Here is an 11,775-nt window from a genome sequence, read left to right on the forward strand (position 1 = left end):
CCTACACGTTTGGTGGATGGAACATATCACGCAGTATGACGTCAGTCGACCTGGAGGTTAGTGCGAATAAAGATGCCCACGTCGGTTTGTTCAGTAGTAACGGAGGAGTGATGTATGAATTTGGTAAGTGGTAATGTCATTATTTCTCCTTTCTTGTTATAATAAGTTATTGTCTCCATCCTACAGTTGTCCTACTTATACAATAATTGATCGCACCGCTCTTCTTTCCTTTCGAACTCACACAGATAAACACAGGCACACACACATACACACACACACACACACACACATACACACAAATGATAAACTATATCACACATATCTATACATGCACGTATTTCAATACCTATAACACTAATCTTTTTTCTTTATTCGCCTTATTTTCAATACCTCCAAAAAATAACCCGAAATCCTAATTATCCACTGAATCTGCGATAAACACAGTTGTAGCTACATACTACAACGGATGGACATTGACCTATATAATTATTCAAGGCTAAGCGATTAGATGATTTGGATATTAAGATCTTTCTTTTTCACTAAATTATAATTTACATGAGAATCTACTTTGAAAACCTATTCCACTGTACAGGTGCGGGTTTTTTTTCTTCCTAAGAAACATATCCAAAGTGGCAGCATTAGCTTATCTAAAAGATCAAATTTAAATTCAAAATACAGTAGCTAATGTACATGCGACAGAAGGTTCTTTGGTTAACTATTCAAATGAATCCAGGTCGTATATTAGTTCGGATTATTTCTTTATCATTATTATTAATGGAAGAACAAGTGAATAGCCAAAAATTAAACTTCCAAGACAATGACGTCATTGAAAAAAAAATCAACAAAACCGCCAAAAGAATTGGATCAGAGACATATTTCAAATATATTATCTTCTTCGTAGTACTCGGGGGAGGTGTCAGAGGACGATACAATGTTGCCGCAGCGATGCGGCGATGTGTGTTTCCGCCTTCCTTGTGCGGCAATTACCAATTCGCCGCTGATGACTTGTCGCTCTCTGGAATACCTCACTACGACCGCTTCTGGTTCAGTTTCGCTTGTGGAATCATCAGGTTTGGCCACTACGGAGAAGAAACACCTATCCTGGAAATGACTGACCCGAACCCTGTATCGGTCGACTCCATTGGCATATTTACTGGCTACGGATCGGATGGTTACTGGAAACTCCACGGATTCTGTTGAATCGAAATTGATCTATTACCTATTCGTTTCCCACAAGAATAATTCAGTTCTGACTAGAATGATTCAGTTCTGACTTTCGCTGGACAGGAGAACTGTCGTAACATTTGTCGTAAAGCGTAATTACATTTGTAACTTTTTTTTCAATTGATGGAGGTTTTTCTTTATGGGGAAGGAGGTGGGAAATGTCATTTTATTTTAAATATTATGTGTATATTCAGCTGACAACCACATTTTTCTTTCTGGCTCACATTTTGGATTTTGGAGCTCATGTTGAATTGGCATTAGTATTCAATATTCCTTATACATGTCCATATTATATAATACACAATTTGTCGTAACATTTGTCGTAAAGCGTAATTACATTTGTAACTCTGTCATTTTCAATTGATGGAGGTTTTTCTTTATGGGGAAGGAGGTGGGAAATTGCATTTTATTCTAAATATTATTTGTATATTCAGCTGACAACCACATTTTTCGTTCTGGCTCACATTTTGGATTTTGGAGCTCATGTCGAATTGGCATTGGTATTCAATATTCCTTATGCATGTCCATATTATATAATACACAAGTGAATGCCATGCATAAGGCATTAGGACTAAAAGTAAGTAAAGGAAACCAAGAATAGAAAGAAAACAGCATGTACAAAATATTACCGGACAGCACCACCGCATCCCTGAAATCTCATCCTGAAAAAGGACTAGATATATTCTTATCCCAATGTGTTACAGAATGAATGGGATAAATTTCAAATGTCAAAGTACATGTACAAATAAACGAAGATGTTGTTTCGTATGCTTGTGCAGTTTTCAGCTTATTGAGACCATGGCAGCTATGCAAGCGAAAGCAATTCTAAGTATCCTGACGGCGGTGTAGAATGTATCTCACAAGAAAAAGTAAATGTACTACACTGCACTGAATTCTAATGTTTTATCTTCTCCTCTTTAGTTTGCATCCATGAAGTCGGTTCAACCCCCTGGAAAATATCGTCTTTGCCTTTCATGATGTGATCGAAACTGAAATTGTCATTGCTTTGGATTATTATTGAATTTGACCTTGAAATTAACAGCCGAGTCGGTTCAAAGGACCATCACAATGCAATGTGTATCTGTTCAGATAGACATTCTGAATACTTCAGTATTATGTTTGTACGCACCATACCTTGCCTCACGATAGCAAGACGGGTGTCACAAGACAAAATCTCAGAAGCTTTCAGTTATCATAGACATTGATAGACGGAAAATGTTTGAGGATAGAGTCTATGAGAAGCGTAGGTATGGAATGTATTGATTGAAACTTATCTTGCTGTTGTACGCTGGTCAATGCTGGTACACCGTGTTTCCTCTCTTGTAAAATAAAACAATTCCTGAATTTGTAATGGGATGAGAAGTCCCACTCTTATCATTAAATGTAACGGAGTGGGATTTGTTTGTACTCTGTGTGCCGTGAGTACCGAATGGCACAGAACATACAATGGCATCGTATACACAATCTCAAAAGACCCTGGAACAGAAAGGGTTAAAATCCAGGATACACACATTGCAAGAGATCTCGTCGAGGTCCTAACCCTAATATGGCCGGGTTTGTTTGTTTGTTTGTTTGTTTTTTGACTATGCTAAATCTGGATGGTGCCCCCCTCCCTCCCTCCCTGATCTCGGCCATTAATGGTGCGGTCACGATAAAATTGGGCTTGGGTGACACCCACGTCAAGATCTACAAGATTGTGTCTTAAGTTTTTTTTTTTTTTTAAATCATCAATTTTTAACTTTAATTCATTAATTATGCAAATTAAGCCCAAGATCTTATTTTTTTAGCATAATCAAAAGCATTGAGAGTCTACTAATTGTACATCATAAAAATTTTCAAAAGTCATTTCAGCCTCATGACGAGGCCTTCTCGCGTTACAGAATTATAGCGCCAAACTCCGAGGGTGGGGGGGGGGGATTCCGCCCCCCCCCCCCTTTAAGGGTTAAAGCAAGATTTTCATTATATATCTAACTTGCAAAAAGTACTGTTTGCTTTCTCACAAGGGGCCTGTTCATGCTTGCGATAATGTGATGAGCTATATAGGTAAAATGTACCTAGGATTCCCAGAAGAGTTGCCGGGTATAGGCCTACATGGCCATTCTGTGTTTTTTCCTTTCTTTTATCACGCAAAAAAAAAAAATAGTTATGAAAGTGACTTGAGAACATCGTGCCTCAAAGTAGCAATGCTTGACACATCTCATACAATACAACTGTATGAGTCTTTGTACTAATAACAAATGACTTTCTTCAATGTTTATGTCCCTGCAGGACGACAGTGGTGTAGCGAACGTGCCGCGTTGCTGAATAGTTTAAAAACAGGCACCTACAAACGTTTCCAGGAATGACACAGAATAAATGACATGTTTTATTTCAGCGACGTATAGTCCTTTCGCACGTTGCCGTTTTGTGTACGATCTATTTACTGGATATTTACTCAATAAACTGTATGATATAAGATTAGACAAATGGGCATGCACTTTCATATTTCGCTGGTATTTGTGAATGAAAGCATCTCAAAACAAATGCCCAACGCATGATCACACACACACACACACACACACACACACACAACATAATTATTGAAGATGAGAAGACGGCGGATAACAGGGTAAAGGCTGAATGTTGTACAATTCGCATATTGCGTTTATATGAATATATGGCTAAAACGGTAAACGTTCTGTTTGACTGTTTGAAGTTTGGGTGCAGACGGATTTATAATGAAATTACCGTGGAATGCACGAGACAACTCCTCACTTATCAGATAATCATGATCACAGCGCATGCCTAATATCCATCACATAATTTTGTGTAGCCCTCCATTCATCGAAAGCAAAAGTAAAAATCAAGTCATTTGAAGAGATGGTATAAATTTCGTGACAATGTACAATCACCAGACAAAAATAACAAACACCACAAACAAAAAATCTCACAGAAGCTTAGTTATCATTCTTTTTTCCCTTTTATTCGTAAACGTATAAGTACAAACATACAGATTGTATTTGTGGCACTAAAGCGATATTTTGTTGACAACTTTCAGTCTGAAAATGGGATTAATTTACACATTCATTATTACATTTATCTATCTGTAAAATGGAATTGATTCACACATTTATTTTCTTTCTTCGAATCATGTATACTTATTGTAGTCTGTATACAGTTTTGATATTTTCTGTGATATTACTGAAACAATTTTTGATTTATGTAAGAAATTATGCTGGCAGACAAATAGATCCAAGAAATAAACAATAAAGAAGGTTAAACGTATGTCAAATGGATTAATTACAGAAACAATTATGAAAAATGATATATGTAAACTACAAATACAAATATTAAGCAATAATCAAGACAACAAAGTCCGTAGTACTGATAAAAAGCTGAAAGGAAACGATTCATCATTTCATACTACGTGTATTAGTTTTGACTGTTGTATCATATATGATTTTGAATAAAACAATACTTAATCAGTATTAAGTTATCCGTCGTTTCCCTGCAATCTACATTGGGTTTAGATTGAAAGTGTATGGTTTACTTTTTTTTTCATGAAACGATCGATATAGTAATGACCTTGCCTATAGCATCCAGAATTAAATCAAAACGTATACGGCTCCACATAAATTTGAATTGTGACGTACATGTCAATGAGGTACACGTATTCTTCTTTTGTCATGGCGTCCCTGTAATCGGCTGGATTGCTACTCGTTCAGGAAAGTTTGTCACACCATATTAAATGTGTACACCATCACACACACACACACACACACACACATACATGAAGTACAGTTGTATACACTTATATTGTTGAGCACTTCTTTCTAACACTAATGGGACACGGTGCAAAAAGAGAGAACATCGAACAACATTTCGAACAAAGTCGGTTCAAATATCGACATCCTATCAACAAAATGATGAAAAAAGGCTGTTATTTATTGTATGGAAGTTTTTCTTTTTCATCTTCTGAAAAAAAAAAAAAACACCCAATGGCAGTTATTTATTTTACGGAAGTTTTAAGATAAATAAACCTGAACCTGAAGTATACACTTATATTGTATAAGCACTTCTTTCTAACACTCATAGTGGGACACGGTGCGAAAAGGGAGAACATCGAACAACATTTTGAACAAAGTTCGTTTCAAATGATATCGACGTCCTATCATCATAATGATGAAAAAAAAAAAAACCAAAAAGGCAGTTATTTATCTTATGGGAATTTTTCTTTATCTTATGAAAAAACAAAGGCAGTTACTTTTCTTATGGAAGTTTTAAAATAAATAAACCTGAACATAAGTATGCACTTATATTGTTAATCACTTCCTCCTAACACTAATGGGACACGTTGAGAAAAGAGAGAACATCGGACAACATTTCGAACAGAGTTCGATTCAAATGATATCAACATCTTATCAACATAATGATGAAAAATAAGGCAGTTATTTCTTTGATGGAAGTTTTTCTTTTAATGAAAAACAAAGGCAGTTATTTTTTTTTATGGAAGTTTTAAATAAATAAACCTGAACCTGAACGTGAAGTATACATCCATACATGTATTGTTGTTGAGCACTATTCTTCCTAACGCTACTGGGACACGGTGCGAAAAGAGAGAACATCTGACGAAATTTCGAACAGAGTTCGACTCAAATGATATCGACACCCTATCAACATAATGATGAAAAAGGCCGTTTTTTTTTTGGAAGTTTTAAATAAGTAAACCTGAACCTGAAGTATAAACTTATATTCAAATTGATGAAACTCTTCCGTCGAGATGTTTCCATTGCAACTGATTGACAAATTGTCCTACATCGACGTAAATAAGCACTGAATTGATCAGTGTTTTAGTAGTATCCATGATAAAACGATACATCAAGTACAATCTTGTACGCCCATGATTTTTTATCATGGCTACTACTAATACACTATTGTTGAGCACTTCTTCCTAACACTTATGGGATACGGTGCGAAAAGAGAGAACATCGGACAACATTTGACATTACCGAAAATACGAGAAACGAAAGGAAAAGAACCTACAGTATCTACTGATTCTGTACCTACACACATTACAGTATGAACAATCACATCGTAGTAAATCTGGCTATTCAATTATCGTGATTATAACAGGTTTCCAAGCACGACACTCTCTAACTACTGTCAATTCACTCAAAAGTGAGCAATCTCATAATAATACAACACTATAACGAATAACTACAAAATAATCATGTCAAAATCAAGGTCATCATATCCTTTATTTAACTATCCTGTAACCTTTAGTGACTTACTTATATTTCTCGTTATGTAATGAGCGCAATATCATCGGAAAGATTTGATTTTCTGTATTCGACGGTGGTCTTCACTATTCACTGTATACATATATATATATTGAAACAAAGAGAGGGAAAACTGACCAGAAACAAATAATAAATAGTGAAAACTTTGAGCAAAGAAAATGGGTTTTCATTGGAATTCGAACCCGAGACCTCCGAATTACTAGACCGGTGCTCTACCGAATGAGCTATTGAAGGCCCTAGTTCGGTGTTCGTCCCAAACCCTTAATTCTCTTTGCTCGTGTGGTCAGGAGCTATAGTGTGTGTATGTGTGCCACACACACACACACACACACACACACACACATCCACACACACACACACACAAACACACACACATTAACCTTACATAAACCCAAAGGATGTAAATCAACTTTGGAATAAATGCGAGGGATTACCGAAGCTGCATCGCTTCGGTGATCCCTCGCATTTTTCACATATATATATATATATATATATATATATATATATATATATATATATAAATCTTAAAAATGACTTCTATCTGCTTTTACTTTCAAGCTCTTTATTTCTCTTTCTATGAAAGAAGAAAGTCTTTATGACATCAGATGTGAGCACGCACACATGCTTAACAGATACCCTTTTTTTTTCTTCCATTGCGGTCAATTTCGCGGTGCTTTCATCGAGACACCAACGCCCGATATAGCATCCCTCACTGTGCACCATTTTATCATGACATTCCTCTCTACACTTCAAATGTCTTTCATTCATATTATTGTCATGAAAATGAGGACTTCATCTCCCAGAGACAAGCCCTAACGATGCCTTCTAAGTAAGGGTCTAAGAAGACGTGTGCCGTTGATGCATTGTCTCCTCTTGTTTTTACTCGGGATGTTTTAAAAGGAGAATTCCGGCTGATTTTCAGGTTTTTACATTTGAACGAATGTAAATTGGTTAAACTGGGTACAGAGTTTAAGAATTTACAGTGATTGGGATAATGAATAGGAATGTTCTTAAAAATTTATATGAAGTCACAATGAACACGGATGATGACATAGCAGCTTCACCGTAAGAAGGCATGAGTGGGGGCTCAAGGAAGTAGAACTAAAGAAGAAAGCATTTATAAATTCTACACATGCAATAACTTTGATAAAGAGTGGATTGCATTGCCACATTTCTGAAATGATATGTGAGCCACCTACTCCTGCATTCTTATGGTGAGCGCTCCACTCATGCGTTCTCATGGTGGAAGCTGCTATGCCTTGTTCAGCGTAATTTGTTTTGGCTTTTCTGCTCAAGAAACACGTTAATTTCCACAAATCTGAATATGGAGCTGTCGATTTGTGTACTACATGATGTGAAATTATGAAAACCGCCTGGAGTTCCCCTTCTAGTCGCAGATCGCTCACAACTTGGTGGAAAACGCTGAATTCGATGCATAAGTTTCAGCTATATCAATTTCCTCTCCTTCCTCGGGGTCTAAGAAATGTAAAATGTACAAAACAAACGAAAAAAAAGTGACAGATTCATTGCTTGATAGGGTAATTAAAGAAACGGACTGTTACCAACTGGTAGTAATGTGCCTACGTGCAGTGAAAATAAATATCTTTAATTACCACCGCAGTTGTGCAAGAAGTCAAGATGACGAGAGAAGTAGTGTTCCTGTTAGTTTCCTTCACAGTCTGAAATGTGCAGTGTAACTCTGTTTCAGTTCATAGTATTTTCCTTGATCACACTGTTGTGCTGATGGTATGACATAATGTGCACTCGAAAATTTTGTTGTAATTGCATTTTTTTAAATGAAATAAACAAGTGAAAATAGAAACTGTCTATACTTTCCCAACATCCTTCATTCAAGTACACATTTACCTGCTCATATCAATGGGCACCTGGTTCGTACATGTGCATTAAAAATATCAATAACATTGCTTCATAGAGACCTATCCAGTTTGTCAAATACCTCATTTACAAGTCAATATCAAGAAAACGCAAATGTTAATACTGTTATAATAAATTGTATAAAAGTAACACACTTCCAGTTAAACAAGAGGAAAGACTCGAAGGTGCCGTGCCCGTTGAGCACCGAGTGAATAAGTCAATTGAAAAACTGAATATAAGAACGACCCAAGTCCACTTTTTGGCCAAATTCAGTTTGACTAGGGAAATTGTAGCTTATGCATGGACTCATCTTGTGTATAAATGATAAACCCTAATTACCCCCAGAAGTGGCTGAAGTGAATGATTTAAATCTTATAGGAATGTAAGAATGAAGGACTTGGGTCATTCTTACATTCATATTATAGCGCCCTCTCTCATCCTTCTCTCATCTCTATAGCAGAATATCATGTATATGATTCAAAGAACGACCAAAGTCCATATGATTCAAAGAACGACCCAAGTCCATCACACAAAATGGCCTCTCCACAATTAATGTAAATGTTAATTGTCATAATTACATTATGCTCTAATTTGTATATACAATGTTGCCTTCCCATCACAGTTAAATAGAATATTATTGGACAAATAAAACAGATATGAAGTGTTTTTTTTTTTAAAGTTAACTCGAAATGGTCTTTCATGGACTTCGGACGTTCTTATATTCAGATACTCAAATTGTCAGTTCCACTTTGTGCATGAGCAGAAAAAAGCTCATTCTTACCAACACGCATGTTGGTTTTTAACCCTAACTAGGCCGGGCTATTTAGGTAGATGATGGGGGGGGGGGGGGGGGTGGGGGTGGGGGGGATATGCCGTCGACCCGCGATCGCAACGAAAATTGGCACACACATTGCCTATGACGTAATCTTAAGTACCATGACTAGTACTATGCTAATTTATAATGATACATGAAATCAGACAATTTGGAATAAATCACTAAATAAAGCTCAAAACAGGCATTTTTTTTTTTGTAAATACTCTTTTTTAGTGTCCTTAGCAAATGTACGAGAAAAAAAAATGTGCAATCAGAAAAAAACGCTTAAGTATTGTATTGTTTACTGAATTTCTTACATATTTCTTTGTTTTTTCGACTTTATGTTTTTCATTGGGTTTTTTTTTTCGATGAAATTTGTCCGCGACATTCTTCCAAAGAAGAAAATATGTCATTAATTGATTTTTATCAATAAAACCCCAAAATAATCATGCTTTCATGAAATTTGCCTGTAAGCCCAGTTTGCATTGAAATTGTACACAAATACACGTTTTTGAGCAATTTTTGGTCTGACATGCACGTACATGTTTATGCGCAACTTCAGAACCGCGCGCCCGGGCATCGCATATTAGGGAGCTTTAGATTTTGACGCGAGGACGTTTGAGCCGACGCTTACGCTGGACGTTCTCCTCTCCCTGCGTCGTGTGGAAAAGTAGCTTTAGATTACGCTGGGACGCAACGTATAAAAAATACAATCGCGCCCCCATCCCAGTGCATGAAGAAGCTCTCTACGTCGCAAACTGTGCGGACGTGAAAATAGCCCAGTACGCGTAGTGAAAAACTCAGGCGACACAAGCTAAAAATAGATTGACTTGACGCGCGCTACTGCGCACGCTCAGAGCATGTTTTTTTTTTTGTTTTTTTGTTTTTTTTTTTTTTCCTTTTTCTTTTGAACGTCCGCGCGTCTAAAATCTAAAGCTCCCTATTTGGTGTCAAAAGATGCGGGAAACTCGAAACTCGAAAAAAAAAAAGTCATGAAACGTCGCGGCGATAGCTTTTCGCGATAGCGATACATCGCGGCTTAGTTAGGCTTAAAATTCAATAGCTGGGATGAGCATCTGTGCTGTAATGATAATTCATGTAATCCTTATAAATACACTCTTATTTCTGCCGAGTCAAAATTTCGACTCCGAATCCGAGTCAAAAAAATTTCACTCCGATCCGTGTATATTTAACACCAACCGTGTACTTCTGACTCAAATCCGAGTTATCATTTTGGTTATCGGACTTTTTACACCTGCGCAGAGTCACATCAGAAATACCCAGCGCGGTGTACATGACATGCGCGCGCTGTTAATGGACAAAACATGTCATGTGTCCTATGTGACGTATGCCCCCGCGAAAAAAAAAAAAAAGCGTCATTTCTCGACGATCCGCCGCGGCCGCGAGATGTCTTACAACTCTTTGTCTTCAAGATGGACAATTTTGTGTGCACTTTTCTAGAGGAATGCGGAATGGAGGAATGCATAGGAGTTTTCATCGGTGAGTACCCACCTCATTCACAACACTCATATTGCCTGAAACATGGTCTAAACAGTCAGTTTTATTTAGGGCAAAATGAACTTTCGTCACGGACACATTGACTGGTAATGGCGTAGCCGTAGGCGGCCGTACGGTAGCTCGTACCTTTTGGTCGTAGCCCTGGGCTATATGCTATACGTTAGAACCAATGTACAATAGATGTGAACCTACTTATTCTAATAACATGTAATAAATAAGTTTCAATCCACCCCCTTCGCCTAGTTTCATCGTACCATACGGGTAGGTTCCGTGCATGTACAGTGGAGGTGTAGCTAGGTAGGTTCACATCTATTGTAGATTGGTTTTAACGTATAGCATATAGCCCAGGTTTATACGTACAAAAGGTACGAGCTACCGTACGGCCGCCTACGGCGGTTACAGCTCGTTATTCCGAAGGTTCGTTATTCCGAAGGCTCTTTATTCCCAAGATTCGTGATTCCGAAGGTTCATTGTTCCGAATTTCATTTTCGGATTAACCGATCTTCGGAATAACGAACCTTCGGAATAACGCCACAAATTTTCGGATTAACGAACCCCTTTTCATTTTCGGATTAACGAACCTCTAGATATAGGGAATTTGCGTGTTTCGGATTAACGACCCTTCGGAGCAACGAACCTTCGGAATAGTGAACCTTCGGAATAACGAACAGCACCCCCTACGGCTACGCCATTACCAGTCAATGTGTCCGTGTCAAAAGCTCATTTTTCCCTAAATAAAACTGACTGTTTAGACCATGTTTCAGGCAATTATTTATATGAATGTTATAAATGAATGAGGTGGGTATACTAACCGATGAAAACTCCTATGTATTCCTCCATTCCGCATTCCTCTAAAAAAAAAAAGTGCACACCAAATCCGAGTCATTACTACACCAAAATGGGTTACTTACAATGCGGGAAACGACACCGTATCAGAGTGAAATTGTGATCTTTTGATTCGGAAATCCGTGTCATTTTCCACCTAACTGACCCCATTTCCGAGTCAAATTTGACACTTTCCGAGTTAATTTGAAGCCACAGAAATGACTCGGAAAATGACTCGGA

The sequence above is a fragment of the Diadema setosum genome, chromosome 20 (assembly GCF_964275005.1).
Source record: "Diadema setosum chromosome 20, eeDiaSeto1, whole genome shotgun sequence".
In the NCBI taxonomy this organism is placed as follows: domain Eukaryota; kingdom Metazoa; phylum Echinodermata; class Echinoidea; order Diadematoida; family Diadematidae; genus Diadema; species Diadema setosum.